Source organism: Numida meleagris, chromosome 1 (assembly GCF_002078875.1).
Source record: "Numida meleagris isolate 19003 breed g44 Domestic line chromosome 1, NumMel1.0, whole genome shotgun sequence".
NCBI classification, from domain to species: Eukaryota; Metazoa; Chordata; class Aves; order Galliformes; family Numididae; genus Numida; species Numida meleagris.
This window is the reverse complement of record NC_034409.1, coordinates 153,810,623-153,827,168: the sequence shown is the minus strand read 5'-3', so window position 1 is coordinate 153,827,168 and position 16,546 is coordinate 153,810,623.

Sequence of the window (16,546 nt, the reverse complement as noted above, 5' to 3'; positions counted from 1 at the left end):
CAGATTGTCCATCTCCGATTTCATATAAAAAGGAAGATCATGTCCATGTTTAACTTCGTACTGCTCAGTCGGGAACAATTAACAGGAGAAAGTTGGGCACTGATGAGTAAGGTGGCATCTCAGCTATTTTAGCATTAAAAAAAAAGAAAAAAAACTTTACTATAATACATAGCAATGCAGAAAGATTTACAGTTAAAACTTTGAAATCATGAGTATTTAGGGCTGGATGTTCTCATAAAATTCCCCACACTAGTTTTATCACAAACACATCTACTCTTTCATAACTTTACATTAAGTCATGTACAAAGACCATCAAATAGAAGTGAAGAGTCTTCTGGCAAAAAAATATCCTCAAAATGTTTACCTAGTCATAACTAATAGCTTTTGATTGTTTCTTGGTAAGCTTGGAACCCATTATAGAAAGCGCAATTAAGAGTCTTGACATTTACTGTTCGTTCCAGTTCAAATTTACTAATGGATACAATTCCGTTCCTTTTTGCATGACACAATGCCACAGATTCAGTTCAGAGTAATGCAGACTTCCAAGGGTGAGCTGGGAATAATTACACAGAAGGTCAAAAGCCTCTTGCTCTGCAGTAAGTACCATTTCTGACAGGCTTGCTAGTTTGTTTAAATAGAATGTTATAATCAAGCAGATATTGGAAACGATCTCAAGGAGACTACTTTTAAACAATACAGAGCCTCTCTTATAAAGAAAGATATACTTCATTTTCAGTTATGTGGAGGGCCACCAATAAAGAGGGACCTTTTAATACTAAAGAGCAGCTAGAGTTCTGCTCATTGTGAGCTGCAATTCCTTATTCAAAGTAGGCTTTTGTCATCAAACTTGAAACTAAAAGTAGGCCGAACATCTGGCCCAGTGCAAATGGGCTGCATAACTGTCTTAAAAGTGGCCTCCCTGCATGAAAGAAGTGATACTTTTGTGAATGAAACCGGATACTGAAGTACTAGAAATTCAAATACTCTTCTCTGGTTATTTTGTAGAGAAATACTGGGGGAGGAGGAGTGAAATATATGCTGACTACAACATGCTGTCTACATTAACCAAACTTGTGGAGGTGTGGGAACATACATAGAAACCTTTCTCCAGAGTTTGTTGTTTTATTATGATGAAGAAAAATTTTTTTTTCAATTGTTACTTTCTCTCTTCTCCTTGTAGCAATTCTTGCTGTTCAGCGCTAGTCCTGAGGAGACGTGGATGTCACCATTTCCATTGTTAATCAAGTTAATGTAAGCAAATAACACAACTGATTTGTCTCTATTTGAGAATGAAGACCTGCAGACTCTGCTCCATGGTGTTACAGAAGCTCTTTGGGTTCTCTAGGGAAGCCCTCAGAGCTGCTTAGACTTGCTGTGGGATATGGCTGCACCGAAGGAGGCATAGCAGCAGGCAGCAGGCAGGCACTGCTGTGGTGAAAGCAGTGCAGGGTATCAACGGTATTCCTCAACATGAGAGTGTCCTTACGCTGTCTTCTTTTATTTGTTTTTGTTTATTCTAAGTATCTGAGGTACTGAAAAGTTTCCAAGTAAAAAGAAATGCCGTTCCCTGATTTGAGAAACAAACGCCTTGTGAATGGCTGAAGTACTTCAGCTTTGAAAGAAGAACAAGTAGAAACTTCTGCCAGTTTGCTGCAAAACTGCCAAGAACTCCACATTCGCCATTAGTTATTTTTATCAGAGAGGGAAGTTGGCTGCCAGCCTGAGCAAAGAGGTGGGCCTTCAGTCCCTTGCTGAACACGTGAAAGCTCAGGTTTAGATGTGTCTCAAAGACAAGGAAGAGCTAAGGTAGCAATTGCCTGTCCTCCTCAACACCACGCCCAGATTTCCTTCTACCTGTCTTCAAGGCTCGCTGAAAGAGTGTTGGTAGCAGAGAACAGACAGTCTCGATCAGCTGGTCTCTGGCTCATGTGGTGATCATCACCTGTAAGTCCTTTCGGAGATCCAGTTACAGACTTTCTCATCACCTGTTTTACTCAACAGACTGGCAGTTCCTTTGACTCGTGGCCCTGGAGTGTGCAGCCCTTCTAGTCCATACAGGACTAGGAAGAGATCTACTTGGAGACAAAGCAGCCCATCTGCTCACTGATCATGAGATCATAGCTGTTCTGCTGCAATAATCTCTCCTTGCAGCATGTGTCATGGGTCTGAACCGTTTGGCCCGTATATCAACAGGTCTGATCTTGCCTCTGGATGATTCCTGAATAGATTGCTGAAAAGCTCTCCAAAGCACCTCCACCTTTTACACGGACTCCACCCTCTTTACTCACAGTGGGTTATGAGGAAGTTGCTGCCTTTTTTTTTGTTGCTTCAACTGACCTGTTATAGACCGCAACTGTATTTTATGCACTGCAGAAACTGTGGGGCTTCTTGCAAGTCTCATAACAGAAGAATGCTTTAGGCTTGAATGCATTATCTGTGAAACATGGGAAAGGGAGTAGATTGGATTCAAAATGTGCACACAAATAAGATGACTCAGTTGGATTTAGCCATGTTGATGGATGGTCCTTTAGAAATTGTACTTCCAACTGCAGTAATCATCCACTTACACTTCTGACCACATCTGAACCAAATCCAAATAGCAGGCTCATGACAGTTTTGGATCCAAGACAGTCTTAACAATGGGTTGATTGACACAAGCCAGATTTTTGGGGAGCGTTATTCATAAGCACATGCATTTTCACACAGTAGGTCGAATGAGTAATAAGTCATACTCAGCGCTAGCCTGCAAATTTAAATAAAGGTGCCATGCTTTTTTTTTTTTCAGTCATAGGTGTGTGCTCAGCATTCTTTGGCCAAGGGATGCTGTTGATGCATCTGTAGCTACAATCCCCTCTCCTGCCCACCTCGGCTCCTTATATGCAACCTGCCAGAAGTCTGTCCAGGTATGCTTGGCCTGACCTCCCTCCACCCTGACCTCCTGATGACATATTTATAGCATACTAACCTGTTGGACATACCTGAACTCATAAAGCACTAAAATGCTCTGAAGGGAAGTCTCCACTTGCTCAAACATTTGTTTGATGGCCTTCCAGCCCATCAGTAGTGGATTTGGCTCTAGGATGGCCTCAGGTAACCCTTGGGATGCAGTGCAGATATACCATATTTCACCTGCACCAATACTCCTACATGTTCTTACCAAGCAGAATTCTCTCTTGGCCTGTGCAATGGAAATTAGAATGAGGTGTGCCAACATGTATCAGTAGAGAAATGCACCCTTAATCCATGAATGTTTGCTTTATAAAGACTGAAGTACTGTAAAAGCCATTCCTTTATGCAACACAGCCTATAGATTATAAAACTCAAGAGACAAAGCATGGATTAAGTGCATTACCACACAATGGACACATGTCAGTTTGGTTTTTATCACTGTCAAACAAGAACTGGGAAAGAGTCATAAGAAAAATATTTATAGTAATAAATCCCTGTAGCAACATCTTAACATGATAACATTCAGCCTGAGCACTAAAAGAACTGGAAGTATGCAGAGTACAAAGTGACTCAGGTATTCCAGATAACACATGACATGTTGTAGAGTAATGGTGCTAATATTTCTGGCTGGCTAATAGAAGTTGCAGGAGAAAATGCACTTCACAAGTTTTGGATAAGAAACTAAAAGCGTCTGGCCTGGCTACACATTACCCTTAATGCCATAAGTATAGATAGCTTTTCTTACCATTAACGACATGATCTATGCCAGTAAACATCTTCCAGAAAGTAAGGAACACAAATTATAACTGCTTTCAGAAGTCATACAACAAGGTGTGCACTGTTCTCCAGCCTCACATAATCATGGAAATATCATCACGGCAGTAGTTCGCCTCTCTCTGGATTTTTCCCCTTTACGTGCTTATGTTGACAGTTTGCTTTGCTTTACTTTACTCACTAATGTGGTTAAAATTTGTAACCCTCTTGATGAGTGCCATGGTTACATAGCACATCTCTTTCAACAGGTTCCTTTTTCCTGGCGGCAGTACAATGTCTCTGATTCATGGGCTGCAGGACAGTGGTGGTGAAATCACTGGAGCTCACCGTCCTTTGGCACTACCGGAGAGCTACTCTAAGCAGAAGAATTACCTTTGAGTGGAGAATGCCATCCCTGACTTTGGCTTTTGAGGTTTAGTTTCTTTGCCACTACTTTCCTCTTTCATTACATTTCAGAAACTAAAAGGAATGCAAGTGTTTCCATATCACACTGTGTAATTTAGCAGAAGACTAATATTTTGTCTGGCAGCCTTTGTAGCTTGTATAGATGATTTCTTACATCGAACTTCCCCATCCCTTCTCTCCCTCCTTTCCCCATCCCTTTAAGTGTGATGTTTTGAAAAGCAAAGCTGTTTGAGTCCTTTCTACCATTTAGTAAATGAGAGAGAGGTTAATATGACAACTGTCTTTGGTTAATGTTCCTTCTCTATAGTTTTCTTTGCAAACGTTCAATTTATCAATTTATCAAAAACACATTCATTTGAATTGACTGGAAATGTTTCATCGAGACTGACTTTTAGTGATAAGTAGTTTTGATTGTTTGTTTGTTTGCTTGTTCATTTCAAAGGAGATTGTCAGGACAGAGAGTAGGGAAGGGGGAAAAGGCTTTGGGGGGCTGGAGAGTAAGGGTATTTTGGTGAAGTAACAGGTACTTAAAAATGTTCAGCTTGTATATCTCAAGATGACTGCTTCTGTATTTCTGTAATTCACCTCTGTGGGCCAAGTGCGTTATGTGAAATACATTTCCTGCCATTCACAACAGCCACAAGGTCTGTGAGACAGTTCAGCAAGAAGGAAACAGAGGTGCATGAGTGACATTCTCCACCACCTTCAGCTCATAGAAACACTCCGGTTACAGATGCCACCAGGTGTTTTGACACTTTTTCCATACAGAAAAGGAGAATTTCCAGGTAAATAAATTGCATTTTTGAAACAAAAAAACTGCTTTTGCAAAAATACTCATAGCAGCAGTGATGGTAATGATGATATTTTCATGGGAAAAGAAATCCCATTTTCTGATTAGTTTTATTACTCGCGTTTTTGTGGATCTTCTCTCACTGAGGAAAGCTCAAAGGAAAAGCAAGTCTGATATGAGCAGTGAAGAGTCAGGAAATCTGGAATAGGGGCCTGTTTGCACCTATTCCTTTCAACACTGATTTTGCTTACCTTCCTTTCAGTACGAAATTGGGCTTCTGGAAGATCCTCTTAATATCTTTCCTTGGACATATTCAGTAAAGTTTGCATTAAAAGTATGGAACGATTGCAACTTGCTGCCTGTACACTTTTTTCCTGCCCTACAGTACTGCCATTCTTTTGGTTATTACATTAAATTCAAATAATGATGCCATGTTCCTCTTGACTGAATGAAATGTAAATATTGATTAAAGCTTCAATCGGCTTAAAATATCAGAAACTGAAAATGGTGCTGCCAAAAAGATGGATATTTAATATACTGCTGGGTACTTCCCAGCTTTTCTCCTTTGTGTTTATCAGCGCATTAATTTTTCCTTGTCGCACCAGCATATTTTTATTATTTAAGCAAATTATTGTGGCTGAGGTAAGTAATAAAATTATTCTTTGTTAGCTGGCACATGGCCATCCCTTTCATGTGTACAAGAGTCATCCATGAATTATAAGGATGTAATGTCCCTGATGGAGTTAGTGTTGACATCATAAATCCTTGCTCTGATGAAGACGCTAATACGTGTTGCTGCCAGTAGTTTGCTGACACCGCTGGTAGTTAAGGGCACAAATAAAGACGTCTTTCTTGGCATAGTACCATGAAAGCCAAAGCTACTCTGAAAGGAAACAGCAGCCAGGTGAATTTCAACTCCTTTGAAAATTCATCACTTAAATAGGGAAACACACAGCTACCTACCTAATTATGTTCTTCTGTGCAGATAATGTGCTTTGAAGGCCGTGGTCAGCTGAACGTAAAACAAACAGAAAAAAACGAGTGTATCAGAGGAATTCAGCAATAGTCTGTTGATTGTTTCAGCTTGGCTAAAGCAGTGGAGCAGACAGTGGCTCACCATGGCTTAAGCCTATGGTTGCAATGGATCCAGCCCAAGGAACAAACCAGACCCAGTTGCCTGTATTAGCTTCCTTCCTACCCTTTCTCCAAAAGGACACATATGTGGCTTCCTCTGGCCCCAGGCGCTGATTTAGTACTGCTGCCACACTCTGTAGCTGCAGTCAGGTGAGGTCAGCAAGTCCATGTGGGTTTTGGGGTCTGATCTGACCACTCCTGTGTGAAATGGTGACAGATTCCTCCTAAACCAACAGCAGCAGTCATGGAATATAGTGATGCCTGGCAGAGATGAGTTTCTGGGTATCAAGAAATTCAAGTCACATGACAGCACACATCCATAAAACACTGATTGATTTCTAAACAAAATCCTTTAAACACACACTGAAAAACAGGGTCCTCAGTGCTGCCTTCCACACCACCATTGCTAAGGAGACCTGTGTTCCATGACCTTAAAATCTCTTAATCTCTTTTTAGGTGGTTTAACAGGTCTCACTGCTAAATTTCTCCTCACCCATTTCTGGCACCCAGCTCTTTCTTTTCTCTAATAAAATTCCACCTCAATGCCTTAAGGTGGCACATATGGAACCTCATAGCACACCACCAGTGCAAAGCTGAAGATTCCAGATTTTCCTCCAGGAACTGCATGCAGCTCCTGGACAGTGATATGAAAATCTTTTCTGTAATAGAGTATATTATGATATCTGTTATCAGCGTGGTCCAAAGTGTCAGATATCAATATCAAAATCATTCTAAAAATTTTCATGTTAGTGTTCCAACTTTAGACTTGGCTTAAAAATAACAGTATTATAAAAATTTGTTCCTCCTCCTTGCTTTCTCTGTTCTTGGACAATTCCAGTTTTAAATTTTCTCTGCTGCTCTGAGAATGATAAGCTCTTGCCTCCGTTTAAGGCTGAGTCTCACAATGTCACTGTGGCTTTGAAAGAAGGCCAAAATATCTGCCTTTTAACGTGCAAGAAGTCGATGTTACTCAAGCGCCGCATACAAAATACACTGCCTGTTATCTTGACAATGAATATGTGTATTCTATCAGCAGTGCTTGGCTTCCTTCTGCCAGTGGTGTAGTTTTGTTAATAGCACTGGTTTTCGTATCATTTACCTGAAAGCTTTCAAACCTCCTGCTTGTGTAAAGTACCTGACACGCCAACCTACAGCTCAAACCAGATTGTACCTGTCTTAAGCACTCTGCATGGATTTCTATCCAATTTCTACCTATTTGAGGCTTGCTGGGACCTGTCAGCATTTTCACTTTGTTCTTAGCTGGCAAAGTATTGATGTGACATTTGTAAACGTTGCCAGATGAATTGGTGGCAAGGGTTTGGTACATAATTCAAGAACGTCAGGTTTTCAGATCCTCTGAAGCAGAAGCCAGCCTTGGAGCCAAGATTTAATATCATTAGTGTATGAATATATGTCAGTGGTTGAGTCCATTTTTTGTACCACATTTCACAGAAAATCTCCTACCAACGGCAACTGATCAAAGATGACAAGCTCTCTTTTGGCTATTGCCTCTAATACAGGCTACTTAACTCCTCTGTTCCTTCCCAGAATGGAAACTGTGGTTTTTGGTGAAATAATGGAGCTTCTGTTTCTCTGCCACTGTCAGAAATGGAAATTCAGCACAATCTTTTGATCAGCTTGAAATGCCACATCAGATTAAAAGCCCCGATGCCAAGTGGAGGGCATCTGGTGCATTGCTTTGAGCTGTGGTTCTTAATGCTCTTCAGTCCACCACTTTGTAGAAGCACCTCAACCTTCCTGTTACTCCCCTCATTAGAGCAGTGCAAACGTGAAAAAATTAACAGAGGTTAAGATATTCTGGAAATAGCTCTGCTTGAGCAATCTCAAGTCTGCTATAGGGCTGCCAGGGCAAAAGTGTCACCTCAAGGAGGGAAGCACACCAGCGGGGACGTAAACTGGAACTCATTAGTGCATGCAGCCTGATCCATGGACACATAAATCAGACACCGAGACCTCTCTGTGGGAGAGCAAACAGTGTTCAGTTTGGTTCCTGCTACTCCTGGTTGCCAGACTTGGGTGTTTGAATGGAGAGGAGTGGTCACACCAGGTCCACTTGGTACACCAGTCAGGCTGATTAACACTAGCATCGCTCTCCATGAGCTGTACAAGCAACCAGGAAGCACTAGAGAGCAGTGCATATGAATCACTGATCTCTTGATCTTAGACTTCTCAAAAGTTGTGATAACAACTGGGTGTGAATAACATGCCCATTGTGGCCAGCAGTCCAAGGAAGCCACTGCCATCCTGCTTAGGCACTGTCTTGTTACTAAATCTTCTTTACATTTCACACACACGTGGAGTGCCTGCTATGAAGTGTGTTGTTGTCGTAATGAAATAATGGAGAATCAGATGGAAAAATGTGTGTTTGAGCACTTAAAGCTAGACTTGCAGCCCACAAAACAGACTTCACAAGTAGAGGTCAAGGTGGCACCAATTAGGACAAGATTATATTTAATGGAGAGTCACCTGGATTGAATTAAGTGTATTTTCTTGGACCTAGCAGGCTGGAATCAGGATAAACAAACTGCTCCAGAATTCCTAGGTGACCTTCCAATAATTATGACCAAATTTGAGTTTCTAGTCTTCTCAGCCCCCAAATTATCTTTTATATAAGAATGCACATTGCTACTCGGGAGGTCTGTTTGTTGTGATTAACAGAGCATAAAACAAATCTCTCACACACAATACTGCAGGTGGAGGCTGCAAAGCAGTTTCTCCAACCAAAAGAACTAATGGGCCTCCAGTGTAAAACACATTTTTGTAACTCCCTTTCTTCGGACTTTCTTTTGTTGTGAGAAACGCAATGCCAAAAGAAGTTAATCGCTCTGTTTTCCAGTCCATAAACTGCTGACATGTCACTGGTGTTGTAGTTAAGCATACATGTCCACCAGAGTTTAATCTTATGCCACAATCAAGCACTGGGGCCACTGCTTTTCTCTTTGTCACAAATTCTACTGTTGTATATCTGAGAGATGAAACTGTACCTCTTCATGGGAATACAGAATAAACGGTGATGCAGATACTGCTCAGTTTTGCAGGTTCAATCTGTGACTTCTTTGCCCCTGATGTAGACAGAATGCCTAGGAGAGGAAGGGAAGGTCATAGAATTTTGTTGAATCTAATCCCATTTTTTTGCATGTCTTGCACTGTATAAATGACTCATTCACATTAAGATGAACATTGCTCAACAGTTTTTCACCAGAAAAGAGTTTCTTTTGAAAAATACATTTGTTGAATGAGCTCTGCTTATCCATCCAGGACATTTCAATGCATACTTAATAAACCTATGAATGTTTTCAGATCCCAAATGAGTCTGCATCAGTTCTTTGGACACTATAAATTTTCACAGCTTCTTAGTGAATACGCACTTGTCAGCTTCTACCATTCCTGGTGGCAGTGAAAACAACAAAAGCTCAGAATTTTTAGGCAGATGCACAATGGGTTTCCTTAAAGTTCACTTAAACTGTCTGAGATGTATGGTCTGACTTAAAATGGGACTAGCACACAGTCTCCTCTGCCCCCTCAATAAAAAACAGCAAACAAAAAACCAAATCAGAACAAAACCAACCAACTAACCAACAACAACAACAAAAAAAAAACACCGTACCATTCTTTGTTGACCTGAAGTCACTTCATACAGGCTTGTCAAGAGCTAGCCAAACTCCCAGATTCCTGAGAAACTTAAAACACCTATTCATTCCTTCAATCAGGAATGAATGTCACTACCAGCATTTCCTTCTCATTGACTTGAATCTTCAAGCCCATGACTCATGATCTTGCCTGCCAAGATTAGAAATACTGCTTTTATGCTGCAAAAGAATGAGAAGACCTAGATATCCACATGGGATGCAAAATGCTTGCTCTTTCTGTAACAAAGCTAGATATAAACTTGATACAATTGACGCTTTGAATGAAATTACACAATCTTTTCAAATATGTCTCTCTGTATTTGTTTAATTTGAATCGTGAGGCCAGAGAACCATATTTCAGAAGAGGAGAAATACACCAGAGTCAATAAATCCTACAAAGCTTGTAAGGGCATTCCTGTAAACCTTGATGTAGCACATACGAATGAAGGTGTGAAGAAGCATGCCTACGTTTGGCATTATCTAATTCATTAGTTCACAGCCTAATTGTATTTGAGTCTTAGCACTGCCATCATCCTCTTTCCTCTAAACCCGACTCATAGGACTGCTACATAATCATACTTCACTCTCATCCCAGCTCCAGGGTTATTGATATTGCCTTATATCCCTTCAGCCCTTTTCCTGTTATCCTGTCTCCCTCCTATCTTAGTTCTTGGCTTGTGCTACAGATGCTTTACCACCTCTTCATACTGCTGTCACCTCTTTCTTCTCCCCCAGATGCTTATTCTCCTGCTCCACCCTGTGCCAGGCAGGAGCTAAGGGTGAACACCCCAAATAGACCCACCTGCATCTGTCACGTTGTGCCCACACAAAGGCCTGAGCACTTGTCAGCTTGGCTAACAAGCAGTGGGAGCCTTGCTTCCCCAAGCAGGAACCAGAGACTTGCGTTATCCGGTTGTGCTGTTTGTGGTTGTGAGTAATGTAGCCGTTTGCAAAAGGATGCTGAGAAACCCTGAGTTCTACATCCTGTGCTCCTCCCATGTGTAAAAGCACCAAGTAGTATATTATTATTGTCATAACTAAATATATTACATGACAGTTATTAAGTACTCCCCATCCAGGTCCTTTGCGAACTAAGGTGTCTGTGCCTCATGCAGATGCTGCTGGAGTCAGCATGGTATGTATACTACTAAGACACGTGGCATAGGTTACACTAGAGAAACAAGATACACTTGATGGCCTTTGGCTTTGGCATGAAGTGAGACAAACAACTCTAAATCCGGTACTTTAAGTCACTGGATGTTGAGAAAAAAAAAAAAATCGAACTCCAAAGTAGATTTGGGGGAAGGGTAAGCCTTCGGTCACCACTGACAAGGGACTCCCTGCAGACATCAGAAACATTCCTTTACTGTGCAGGTGACGGAGCACTGGCACAAGTTGCCCAAAGAGGCTGTGGAGTCTCGTCCTTGGAGATCTTCAAGCACTGCCTGGGCATGGGCCTGCGTGCCCTGCTCTGGGTGGCCCTGCTGGAGCAGGGGCTGGGCCAGGTGGACCCAGAGGACCCTCCCGAACTTCAGCCATGCTGTGACTGTGCAATTGTGTGATGAGTCATTGCAGAAGTCAGGCAGAAGGGTTAGCTCCCTCTCTCATCTGCTCCAGGCTTTGTCAGTGGGATCTCATTCCAAAAAAGGGTGATTGTGGGCCCTAGAGAGCCCTCCCAGCTGGGATGGCTCATGCAGAGGAGCACACGTTGTAGACACGGAGCTTGGCTCCTCCATCATCCACTCACACTATCCCCACAGGCTCTGAACATTCAGACACCCCTTGTGTCCTGGTGCCACACCTCAGAGCACACACAGCCTTCTTTCTCCTGCAGTTGGAAATCCAGGACCCCAGTGGCCCACAACAGAGCCCTGCATTTGTTCCAGACCCCCTGAAGAAAGGAAAACATGCAGAAAATAATCATGACCTCTTTGACTATGACAGTACTGCATAGCACATGGGGCTCTTCTGGACCCTGGATGAGTGCACTCCTGCTTCAGTCTGCTCTAATGGGGGCTGGCACCAGGTGTGTGAATATGAGTCAGCCTTCAAGCCGTGCCTTTGGGACCAGGGATGACACCCCAGCCCTGCTGTGCCGAAGGTGCAGTCTTTCAGTCTATGAGCAGCAGCCTAAGTCAGAAATGGGATAAAAAACATTTTGAGCCCTAAAGCTTCCGTAAAGTTTATGGGTACGTGGCTATCAAAGTGAATCAAAATAAAGCTGATGGTCCCAAAGGGTCATATTAGTTTTTCCCACAGAAAGAAGCCCATGAATGTAGCACTTCTGTCCCACACTTGGCAAGTTACTCATTTATTTTAATTTGCAGTAACCAACACTGAGTTACATTTATCTTCCCAGCTGTTGTTAGCGATGAAAGCCCAAGGAATAAGCCTTCTCTGCTGTTGGTGTACTGTGTGCCAAACCTCGTCTTGAGCCCCTGGCTCCTGCTGTACTTTTCTTGTGTCTGTACTGCTGCTTTGTGATAAACGAAACTTGCAGAAGCACACGTACTGTGGTACAGGAACAAGCATCTCGTCTGGGAGTGGTCAGTGCTGGAGGCTAAAAACTCGTGTTGCGTGTTCATCTGCGGAGCCTCATGTAATAACCAAAGCAAAGTTATTATTACTGAAGCAAGGGTGCTGAGGCTTTGATTATAGATGTCAAACAAAACGGGAAACAAAGCAGCTCCAAGGAAGGAGAACGGCCTGGGCCCTGGGTTCTCCTCCCTCTGCCTGTCACGACGAACTGCTTTTCTTACTCTCGTTTTATTTGCTCTAAAACCTCTGCAGCATTCCCTTCTTGGCATGCCCGTAGCATCCGAGGAAGCTCAGAGTTTACTCTCAGTTAAGCTGAAAAGCCCCAGCTGGTACAAATGATCCGTTGTAAAGAAATAAATATATGGAACCAAAAAGCCTTGCAGAAACGCTGCCTTTCACAAATTTTGGGGGGAACACACTTCATAAACAGATTGCATACTTTACCATCCGACTCAAACAGCCGTGTTGCCAGTTTGCGCGTGCAGAGATCAATTTCACATCAGATAATTACAGGTTTGCTGTTACCACGATAGCTGAAGCTCCTTACCCCTCTCTGGTGGGAGAAAACTCTGCTTCATGCCCCTGCTGACCCCCAGGGCTCCGTGTCTCCCTCATCCGCCTCTGCTCATGGTGGCAGCATGGTGTGGTTAACCCTAGGCTGTCCCTGTGGTCTGGGGACCCTCCTCAGGTGGCCAGGCAGTCCCATCAGACGGACCTCATAGTCCAGGCTCAGGCTGGGTTCACAGTGGCTGCACGGAAAATGATAACGGCTCAGGTCTGGGGAGTGCCTTCAGGGCACTCCTTGAAAAATCAGCTCAGCTGTGGTGTTAGGCATAAGAAGAGGCTGGGCATTCATGTCCTCCTCTTGGCCTTTTGGATCTAGTATCTTAAAGATCTTCAAAATGGCTCTGCGGGTTTGACATCAGTGTGATCACCTAACTCCGAAGATACTGTCATTATTTCTCCTTGTGCTCATTGAGGTGACCAAAGCACTCAGTGCCTACATGCTTGTGCACGTGCATGTGTATGCGTGTACCTATATACAAATATTTATACTTGCATGACTGTCTGTGCTACCAGCCAGACCTCTGACATCAGTGTGGGCACTGCCTGTACTTAAGAACAAATTTCAGGAATTACAGGAGCTCTGTGTGCTGGATAAAGCTGTGGAGCAGTGGCAGCCAGTGTCCTGCAGGAGCCAGCCCTCCCATTGGGTGGCTCTGACAACTCCAACCAGACTGTGGAGGCAGAAGCTGTTTCCCAGAACATCTGCTGCTATACCTGCCTTGGCCACACAGATGGGCTCCATCCCATCACGGCAATGGAGCAGTTTTGGAGCATGCTTCTCCCAGACTTGCTGGTTCCTCAGATATGGCAACGCATGGCTGTATCAGCAAAGGCTGGATTCATCTCCGTTAAAATGAAATCATACGGCATGGAAGGGTGACCGTGCCAGCGCTGGTGGAAAGGGTTACGGATCTGCTACCTGAAAATCAGACCCAACGGAGCGACCTACCTGTGTGTTAGCTAAGGTGCCACAATAGCTATTTTATTTTTGCTGTTCACAGTAGTTTCTTTTCTACGTATACTCACAGCGTGAACGTATTTAGTTATACTCCTGACCAGGCAGGACCTGCTGGAAGGAGACAGAAGAACGCTGCCCTAGAGCTGCTTGTTCTCACTCTGTATTCAGAGCAGGGAGCGGTGGCAGAGTTCCCTGTTTGTGGTGCTGCCTACGTTACACTGTGCGTGTCGTATTTATGATCCCGTTGGTCACAGGAGGGGGAAATTTAGTAACTCCTTACAGACCACATATCAGCGTTCCTTGACGACACGGCATGAGTAAGAAACACAGAGGGGAGCCCATAATAAATGTTACAAGGGGAAATACCTTCGGCTGATAAGAAGTTGAGTGGATGACAAATCACAAAAGCCTCCAGTGAACCCCACAGGAGCAGATAACCTTGAGACGTACCTGTATATAAAGATTAAACAGCAACCTGAGCTTGGTGCAGATTTATAGAGCTTTGCGAGTGTCTTGGTTTCAGTGTTTGCTTTTGCAGTCGTTTCTGGGCTTTATTGTTAGTTTCTGTCTGTTAATACTCTGTATGGCACCCAAAAATACATGCGTAGAGAAGTCGCCCCAGAAAAAAAAGAATTCATGGGAGATATTTTACGAGGAGATTTTACAGATCAGCGTGCCCAGTGAATGAGCAAGATAACCAGGAAAGGGCACAGTGCATCTGTGAGAGAGGTTGTGCAAAGATACAAACAAAAATACGAAGGATAAAATATATTGACGTATTTGAGCTTACCGGCTAAATCTGGTTATTCATTCCCCCGTAAGTGGCAGCCCCAGTTATTATGGGCTATATATTTTTGCTAAGACAAATATGTGAGGCAGTAAATGCCTCTGTTAGTATGCTTCAACAGGAAGGGCAGTGGCTACTGCTGCTATTCAGGGCCTCTCAGAGAAAATAGCCCTGAGTGAAAAAAAAAATGTGGCCGGTTACAGACTGGGTCGAAACCTCGGTGAGGGGAACAGTTCTACCTAATGGCTGAAGCAAGAGGGTAGAGACATGAAGTGGTTAGCACTGTTCTGAACCCCAGGAAGCACTTCTGCGCTGTGCAGGGACTGAGCACTGGCACACTCTGCCCTGTGAGGCTGTGGGGTCTCCTCTGTGGAGATCTTCTGCCTGCACGTGGGCCTGGGCACCCTGCTCGAGGTGGCTCTGCTGGAGCCAGGCTGGGCCACGTGGGCCCTGAGTCCATCCTCAGCCATTCTGTGGCTCTGCAATTCTGTTGTTTCATACCCAGCTTTGTTGATCTCCTTTAGGTCTTTGCGTGTAATAAGATTGCAACTTTGTCCAGTTTGCAAGGATGGGAGGGTTGATAAGGGACTTGATTCCACAGCATGCACCACAGGCATTACGCTGATTGCTTTTGTCCAGGAGCAGTCTGCTCCACAGGGGTGGCTCTTCTTTGGAAAGGGCACCATTCTCACTGACCACCAAAATTTGGCTCCCATAGCCTCACCCTTTCAACTTGCAACCAAAACCTAATGCCTCTGGGTCACAGTGCAGCAGGCTGGAGTACAGCAAACAGGTTTTTCAGCCGAGCCTCCTATATTGGTGTGCTTCCCTATTGCAGGTTGGCAGGGAGAAATGGCATCATAAATGCATAGGTGAAAGTCTGCACCATCAGAGCTCTGTTCAGGAGGTGGGCAGGTTCCCAAGGTTCAAGGATGCTGCTGATGTGATCGTTTCCACACATAGAGAGAGGTCTCTGCTTATCTGATGCAGCAGCTCAGTATGCAAAGCTGAAGGTGGTTACCAGCAGCCACTCCTCATCACGCACGCAGAGCTGAGCATGCTGCATGCCGTGCACAAAAAAACACACTCTTTTTCACTCCAAATGGACCGTTCAATAACAAAAAAGGGGGGAGGAGGGATTAGATGACAACTGAGTTGTTGCTTGTGCAAGTGGAAGAAATAACTTTTCAGGAACAGACCAGGGGTCAGGGCAGAGGACGGTGTGGGCGTTCACTGGAGATGTCAGACTAAACAGGCAGTGATGTGCTTTACACTTATGGCACTGTGGGGAGAAAAATGATATTAAGCACAGTCAGGACACTGTGAGGAAGAACAAACGACGCATTGTATGGAAAGCAAAAGTACCTTGGAAGGACTAGCAGGATGAGCTGATGTTCATATTCAGACATCCCAGATCTGTTCTAGCAGGGTTTTGGTTTAGACACATCTCTTGATAAGGATCAGAGGCCTCAGAATCAGATTTCTTTGTTTACTTGTTTCTCTGCCTATAACCATGTAACACTGAGGCTTTCATTAGATAAATTATCATACTGTTTAAAAGCAAATAACTGGGGTTTCAAGGAAAACCCCACTGAAGGAGATTTAAGGAGAAATTTCACCATTTAGGGAAAAGTGCAACTCACAGCCTCTGGCTTGATCTCCACAGTTGTCCTAAATACTGGCTCAAACAAAAAGGAAACTTCTTTGTGGAACAGACATGAGGGAGAAGCCCGTGGGTCTCAAATCGTCCCTAGAAGCAATCACAAATAGCACCCAACTTCATCTAAGTACAAAACTGAATTTTCCGGCTCACCAAAGCCCTCCTCCAACAGCTGCTCCTTCACTTGACGTGCACACAAGGAGCGAACCCCCTCTCAGCGGCATGGGCATCTTAAGAACACTACACATTAACTGCATCCCTACAAGCATGGGATGAAGAGGGAAAAAGGGAAACAGGCAGACACAGGATTCCATTTTAAAATACGTAATGAAGT